An 8,114-nucleotide genomic window follows, 5' to 3' on the forward strand; every position below is an offset into this window, starting at 1 on the left:
AGTTCGAAACTGGGTCACGTGGGGTCAAAAACTAGGTCAGTAGGTCTAAAAATAGAAAAACCTTGTGACCTCTCTAGAGGCCATATTTTTCATGAGATCTTCATGAATATTAGTCAGAATGTTTATCTTGATGATATCTAGGTCAAGTTTGAAACTGGGTCACGTAGGGTCAAAAACTAGGTCATTAGGTCTAAAAATAGAAAAACCTTGTGACCTCTCTAGAGGCAATATTTCTCAATGCATCTTCATGAAAATTGGTCAGAATGTTCATCTTGATAATATCTAGGTCAAGTTCGAAACTGGGTCACGTGGGGTTAAAAACTAGGTCAGTAGATCTAAAAATAGAAAAACCTTGTGACCTCTCTAAGAGACCATATTTTTCATGAGATCTTCATGAATATTGGTCAGAATGTTCACCTTGATGATATCTAGGTCAAGTTCGAAACTGGGTCATGTGGGGTCAAAAACTAGGTCAGTAGATCTAAAAATAGAAAAACCTTGTGACCTCTCTAGTGGCCATATTTCTCAATGGATCTTCATGAAAATTGGTCAGAATGTTCACCTTGATGATATCTAGGTCGAGTTCGAAACTGGGTCACGTGGGATTAAAAACTAGGTCAGTCGATCTAAAAATAGAAAAACCTTGTGACCTCTGTAGAGGCCATATTTTTCATGAGATCTTCATGATTATTGGTCAGAATGTTCATCTTGATGATATCTAAGTCAGATTCAAAACTGGGTCACGTGGGGTCAAAAACTAGGTCAGTAAGTCTAAAAATAGAAAAAACCTTGTGACCTCTCTAGAGGCCATATTTCTCAATGGATCTTCATGAAAATTGGTGAGAATGTTCAGCTTGATGACATCTAGGTCAGGTTCGTAACTGGGTCATGTGCTTTCAAAAACTAGGTCAGTAGGTCGAAAAATAGAAAAACCTTGTGACCTCTCTAGAGGCCATATTTTTCACGAGATCTTCATGAAAATTGGTGAGAATGTTCACCTTGATGATATCTAGGTCAAGTTTAAAAGTGGGTCACGTGCCTTCAAAAACTAGGTCATTAGGTCAAATAATAGAAAAACCTTGTGACCTCTCTAGAGGCCATGTTTTTGAATGGATCTTCATGAAAATTGGTCAGAATTTTTTATCTTGATGATATCTAGGTCACATGTGCTCAAAAACTAGGTCACTATGTCAAATAATAGAAATAACGATGTCATACTCAGTTGAACACTGGGTCATGTGGAGATAGGTGAGCGATTCAGGACCATCATGGTCCTCTTGTCTAACTGTGTAACACCGATCTTTTCTAAGTTTCTCATTTGATGTTTTTTTGCAGATTTTCTTTTCAAACATAGAATTTATTACTGTACCACATTTTTCAAATATTTCTTTGTCCATAGATTTTATTGATTCACTACAATTCATGTCTTTGCAAAGTTCTATGAGAGTGGCAATGAATTCAAGATACTTATACCCGTGAAACATATTAATTTTGTATAATTGTCTTCCTCAAGTATTCCGTCGGACTGAGACGGACTCTTCAGTGACTGCATCTGCACCTATAACACTACTATAGCTAAGTTTGGTATGAACTGTATATGTTACAGTTGTTGATGAATTCAAGTGATGATAGATTGCCTTTTTAAATAATTCATAAGCTGCTGCCGAAAAAGTTATTACTACTGTCCCATTTTTGAATTCTACATCACACTGTATATCTCTGCTAGTTGCTTCTTGTTTTTGCTTAAGAGTCTTTTTTGCATTTATTTCGTAATCTAGCTTCTTTGTTTTACGTTGTACATTGACGCTACTGCTTTGTGTATACTGTACGGTTCCCTCGAAACTTTCACTCTTCGACTTCTGGTCAGGATCCATGCTGTTCGCTAACAGTTTCTCCAATTCCAATAGGCTTTAAAAGCGAACAGCATGGATCCTGACCAGACTGCGCGGATGCGCAGGCTGGTCTGGATCCATGCTGGTCGCAAACCCACTATGTTGATTTTCCCATGGCACGGCTCATTTGTGAATCATTCTCCATTATCAGCAATCTTATATGTGGAAGGCGTAAAGCAAGACAGTAAATATTAAAAGTTGTAAGACCCGATTAATAAAAAGCTGATTAAAATTTATCAACTATTTTGCTGAGGTTGGTAGTCTTCTGTTACATATATTTACAGTTAAAATCACTAAAAGACTTAAATGCTTTTAAAAGCCTGCCACATGTACTTGTGGTTAAAAAAGTTTATAAAATTTTAAGATTCACTGTTGAATAACAGCTATATCACTATGGATAATTGTCAGTATTCTAAATATACAGCATCTAGGTTTCAAGAAACACAGTTCAAGTATAGCTGATATCGCGAAAACGTGTGACAAATGTCTGACACTAGCACTTTAAAAAGTTAGTTTTATTGTAATGAGCCCGTTTAACACTTTGCTTTGGCTCTAATATTGGGTCTCAGCGAAATTATATAGTCCAATACACTGCCTACTTAATGGTAATGCATATATAACCAGTTTGTAATATACCAGCTGATCGACCAGCTGATCGTCAATGGCGGGAATTTTCCAAAGGGATAATTGTCCTAATCCTATTCTGGACTTTTGGAGGAACACCTGTACACTGTTTCTGTGCTGTAAAAACTCTGTGCAATCATATAAAAAGTTAAAAATTCAATAAAATATGTGCGTGATAAAAAACGTGTTCACTCCCGGAAGTCGTCTAAATTGTGACTCTGTTGTTTACAAGACATGCATGTAGTTAATCGTTGTTTATTTTACTTTTGAAGAAAATAATAAACTGTTAGTATGTTTCTTAACTGGTGTTGCGGCATATAACACAGATACAAAGCGGCTTGCGACATTCCTGTTCTCGTCACGTTTTGCCAAGTTTATCAAGAACTAGTGTTTTTTTAAAACATCTATAAATTATAAACATTACAATTTTTCCAGTTTTTAATACGAGGGTAATTTTCAATAATTACATGCGCGAAATTGGACAAAATCGCAGTATCTAACGTAACGTCGCTGCGCATGAGTGACAGGAAGGCGGTGAAACGATGGGTCCACCACGTTAAAAGTCCGAACTACGATGGTTAAATGTCTAAATCACGAAACAACTGTAACGTTTTAGTGCCACACAAATCCCGTCGGTGAAAAGCTAGCTCATCACCAAAGGTGATTTAATGTGCATATATACTGTCATTTTACTCCAATGACAATTGACAGGTTTACAAATTTGCATATTAATGCAATTACTTCCCTTTATGCATTCAGTAATCGTTTTATGCATTCAGTAATCGTTACATTACTTTCCCCTCCGAGAAATCTCGTCCCGAGATTTGGCCTAGGAAATTCATGGGTAAGGCAACTCCAGTCCGGTAGTTGACTTCATCCCCCACACTGGCCACCATTTGTAACGTTTTAGTGCCACACAAATCCCGTCAGTGAAAAGCTAGCTCATCACCAAAGGTGATTTGATGTGCTTATATACTGTCATTTTACTCCAATGACAATTGACAGGTTTACAAATTTGCATATTAATGCAATTACTTCCCTTTATGCATTCAGTAATCGTTTTATGCATTCAGTAATCGTTACACAACGAAAACACGATGGTAAAAAATTGACACTAGGAAATAATTATGACTTTTCACCATCGATTTTTTTTTATTTGAACCTATGTTGTTTCGACTTTTCAACATCTTGGCATCGTACTTTCATCGTTTCAAGATTTTTATATGTAGATAGCCCACCATAGTACTATAGTATAACACGTGTTCGAAGTAATCAAACATGAAGTAATCCTACATTACACGAACAGGATCACTTCTGTTTCAAAACTGTCTGATTGCATGTTCTTTGTTTTCAGGTTACAGGATATAAGAATTATATCATAGGTTGTAATAGCCAGCTAACTTTTGGGCCTTTTTCTGTCTTGAAGCCACATCAATGAATAATTCAGTCTACAACTAATTAGAAAATTACAAGAAAGCTGTAAAAATTTATTGACTTACATTTGTATTCTATTTCCTCCTGAATAACAACGTTTATATTGTAGTTACTTACTCGAGTATCAAAATTCAATTTGGAGAGATTAATTTGATTATATAAGATATGCGCAACATGTAATTAATGAAAATAAGGTTACACAACGATCAAAACATGACATACATGGTTTCTAAACTGAAAAAAGATTACTTTCTTTGATTAGCAATGTGGCAAAACAAATATCAGCAACGGAGCCAGTGTCCCCTGCTAAAATGCTTACAAATTCTAGATAAATAATTGAGGAATGAAATCATGATGATAAAGATAAAAGACACATCGTGTATCTTTTTATTAAGGAGAAAAATCCTTAAAAGCTCAAACAAGAAGTCTCTTGTTGTTTATTATATGCGTTTTTTCTATATTTGTATACTCTCTTGTTTTGATAGTATAAGATTAACAGTTATTATGTAAATAAAGCAACTCCAAATTATGCATTTTGTCTAAAGTCATGACTAAAATAAAGCAAATTACTAATATAAATGCGAATTTGTGAAAGCTGATAAAGAAGACAAATATGAAATACTTCGGTTTAATTAGAGCATGGTTATCGCACAATACATAGCTCGTATATAAATGTGTTGTTCACTACAAGAAACTTTAACTCATTTTTAAAATGTCCATCTACTTAAAAGCCCGAACTAAATGAACAAAACTAGTTTTTAAGGTAACTGCATCCCTTGCTAACTGATTTTCGGTCTGTGTGCACTATCATTGTTCATGCTGCCACTCAAAGCACGCCTGTCAAAGTTTCAACTTGAACGTTTTCCTGGTCCATGTATCCCAAAGATGTCTTTTTTCCCTGCTATTTTTGCCAGATTTTCAGCAAAATGTCTTCTCGAACCATAACCAAAATCTGTATCGATATTCCTCAATTCATTGAGATAGTCATAGTTAGATAATGGAACTTGCGAATATTTTGCGGAATAGGAATTTCTTTTACCTGGGCCATAAACTCCATATAGCCCTTGATTAGAAGCTGCCTTCGCCATGTTTTCGGCTGCTAGCACTCTTGTTCCATATCCGTAATCAGATGTTGTTCGTTTTATTATATCATAGTTCGGACTGTCTCTAACCCCAACGAAATCGTTGTTCCGTTTTCCAGGACCGTGTATTCCAAACAAATCTCCTCGCAATATATCTTTTGCGGCATTGTTTGCCACCTGTGACCTTGACCCGTAACCAAAATCAGTTGTCGGGCGCTTCGTAAGTCCGTTTTTATTTGTTTCATGAATATCACTTCGTTTTCCGGGTCCGTTTTCACTGAACAGTCCAAGCTGATCCCACAAATTAGCGATATTCTCAGCAGCTTGGAGTCGTGATCCATAGCCAAAGTCAGTGTCTGTACGTTTCCATTGTGTCATATCTGTTTGTAAGTTATCAGAAGCAGACGTGCGCTTTCCCGGACCATATCGTCCGTAAATTTCTCTTAAAGTTTCCAAATCGTTTGCCAAATTAGTACCCGCCTGAAGTCTAGATCCATATCCGTAATCGGTAACTGCTGAAATTTTTGAAGAATAAGTTCCTGAAATCTGCTCAGCAGCAGTTAAAATTAAAGTAAAAATCAAACGCTGCGTGATTTTATCCAGCAGCATCGTTTGAATAAGAACGTAGTGCCGTCTGATTTTGTCCTAAAGAGAACGTATATTTATACTATCTGAAGTGTCAAAAACGCTGTTGAAAAATTGATCATGGGCCTGCTAATGACTGGACTTGTTAATTCATATCTGCAAGATATGATTACCATGTCTAAGAATATGTCTTGAGTTACAGGGAACTCTCGAAACAGTGATCACTGTAGATATAGTGAAGTAAATTATATACCTAATAATTGGACTAGCGAAGTAACAATGCTAGAAGCACCAGAAGGTTTCCTACTTTACTTTGTTTTGTATTTTCATGGTGTAACATCTCCCTCTCTTTCTGTATTGTTTTCATTATAATATCACGATTTAATACATGTCTTACGTTTAGTGTTTTTTTTTTCTTTTAGTTTGTAATTAGTAGACTTTGCCTTTGTTAATTGAAAATTAGCATCTTGCAGTTAGCATTTAGTGTATCTGGCATTTAGCATTCGGCATTCAGCGTGACGCACCGGCTTGACACTGCCTTCAGTGTATCGGATAGATGTTGTGGCTTTAAGAAACCGAAGAGAGAAGGAGCGTAGCGACCAGCAGCGGTTTCTTGATGATGGAGGTGGCATGTGATAATCTCTGTCGAACGTAGAGTTTATCCTGATTTTCAATGCAGCCCCAAACAGATCAACTTTTAATTAAATTTTACAGACACTACAGTCTGTGGTGTAACAGGGTCTAACGTTCACTCTACTATCAACAACAACAACAACTCTGTTCTCTATGATAACTACTATTTAATATTGTACTAATTCTAAGATAATATTTACATCAATGTCTTTCTTCGTAATTCTCTAACATTTTCTCAGTTGCTAACAGAACTTCTATTCTTCGACATAATTACTTCAATGTTAATTGCCTCGGTCTTTATCTAACTACATGTAATTCATTTTGCTAGTATCGAACATACGCATCTAACCTAACTGAGTACCAGAATGATACTGAAGTTTTGTCTCAAAACTTCTGCTTATAAAAGAAATGACCGGGTGTTTATAATTACCCTGTCATTTATCCAGTTAGTCAGTTGTCAAAACAATTAGTAATTTTGAAACATGCATTGCTGGACAATGCATTAGCTGGGCGATAAAATGTAACCTGTCATTTAATGCACATGACTAATTTCTAGACCGTAAAGCTAAGTGTGAAAAGGAATGCGAAATATATTCTAAGGTACATGACTAACTATTGACCGAAAAAGCTATCAAAAAAGAATGCCTAAGAAGTATTTGGTATAATGGATTTTTTAAACCATTATACCACAAGTCTTCCTCAATAAATATACGGCAATTCTGAAATGTTTGGCATGTGAATTGTTGAAAAAAGCAGGGAAAATACTCAAAATCATGTTTCTGACAAACATAGCAAACTTGCAAAGTAAAAGTACAAACGTGTCTTTGTGTACCTCTTGGGAACCATCTAGGTTCTTGTTATACTGTATCACACTAAACTAATCACGCCAGTCTGTATAGAATTGTTCATCCGCATAATATTCCTATTACATTCACATTATAAATGTGCACTTCATCTGCATCATAATGTAATACGCTTGTCTACATTATCACCTTTAAATACAGATGCAACAACAAGGAGCGAGCATTTAGTTTTTGCTGATGATGGGAAGTCATGGCAAAGTTTAGATGAAATTCAGTCAGGCAGGCCTGATACAGAGCTGGTTCATTCCGTTTCGTTCACGGGGTTTTTATTTATTATATTGTTTTTGCTTTTACTTACGTTTTTAAACAAAAATATCTTGTCTCCCAACATTTTTCTTTAAATCCCAGTTTCACACCATTTAAGGGGACGCATATTGCTACATTCACGGTTCATACAGAAATACGGAAGGGGCGCATATTCAAGAAATCGATGGTGGGAAAATAAAATACATATTCCTAAACTGATATAATACTGATGGACCCCTGTAATAATCAGTATTTTGTGGATAAGGATGTGGTACTATGAATGTAATAGGAAAATAGAGGTCTTTGTGAAAGTACATTCAACACAAAATATTAAGCTTTTGTATAAGGAAAAAACAGGTTTTTTACAATAACAGTGTTCCAAATAATGTTGAAGGGATGAGATTTTCTTTCTAACACACCAGGTTTGCTTAAACATGTAAAAATTTAACGCCACGTCATTTCAGCTCGGGATGGACGCCATATTTCTCATTGATAAAAATGTAAACAAAAACAATCAGAGTGGGATTAGCATTGCAAGGGCATAGCATGACATTCTACACAATGAATACCTTAGAACAGATATCTAAGATGCTACACAGGTCAGGCGGGTTAAATGCATAATGGCGATCACTTGAAATTCATCTTGAAAAGGTGGTTAATTTTAGTTTATTTACATGGTTTTTAATTTTCCCACGACTTCTCGGCGATTCACTGCAAATGTATTACTGCGCCGGACGAAAGGTAACTCTAATAAA

The sequence above is a fragment of the Mercenaria mercenaria genome, chromosome 7 (genome assembly GCF_021730395.1).
Source record: "Mercenaria mercenaria strain notata chromosome 7, MADL_Memer_1, whole genome shotgun sequence".
NCBI lineage: Eukaryota > Metazoa > Mollusca > Bivalvia > Venerida > Veneridae > Mercenaria > Mercenaria mercenaria.